The sequence below is a fragment of the Mastomys coucha genome, unplaced genomic scaffold (genome assembly GCF_008632895.1).
Source record: "Mastomys coucha isolate ucsf_1 unplaced genomic scaffold, UCSF_Mcou_1 pScaffold17, whole genome shotgun sequence".
In the NCBI taxonomy this organism is placed as follows: Eukaryota; Metazoa; Chordata; class Mammalia; order Rodentia; family Muridae; genus Mastomys; species Mastomys coucha.
The window spans coordinates 9,589,591-9,590,247 of NW_022196899.1; positions in this window are offsets into that span (position 1 = coordinate 9,589,591).

The following is a 657-nucleotide window of genomic DNA, read 5'->3' on the forward strand; positions in this document are numbered from 1 at the left end:
TGTCATATGTTGCCCATACAGATCCTCTCGCTTAATACATTTCTGTCAATTGAAGCATTCCTTCATGGGTGTTTCATATTCTGAAACATCAAATCCTTGAATCTCTTACTCTGCAAACTTTATTCACAATAAATGTGTCATAATTTAACACCGCATCATGGCATTGTCATCTACAAATGTAGTGTTCTATTTTGATAGCTCTTCTGGGACATATACAGCTCATGGATCACAGTCTACACATGCCTAATTTGAAATGTCATGTATTACCTTTTCAAAAGAAAGCTAAAGAGATCCATCTCTGTCATACATTGTATTTGCTTTTTAAATGTATGTGCAAATCTCCTTGAGGTGTATTTTGCACCCACTTTCAAACCATCATTAACTGCACCCCTCAGAGCTCACAGGGACTAAAACACTAGCCAAATAGTATGTGCCAGTCTATGGCTTCTGCTACATTTGGAGCAAAGGACTGCCTCATCTGGCATTAGTGGAAGGGGAGAAGTTTGGTCCTGTGGAGGTTTGATGCCTCAGAGAAGGAGGATGCTAGAGAGGTAAGACAGAAGTGGGTGGGGGGAGCATGTTCATAGAGGCAAAAGAGATGGGGTGGGTATTTTTCCTTGCTCATTTTTGCTATGTATTTACATAAAAATGACCACA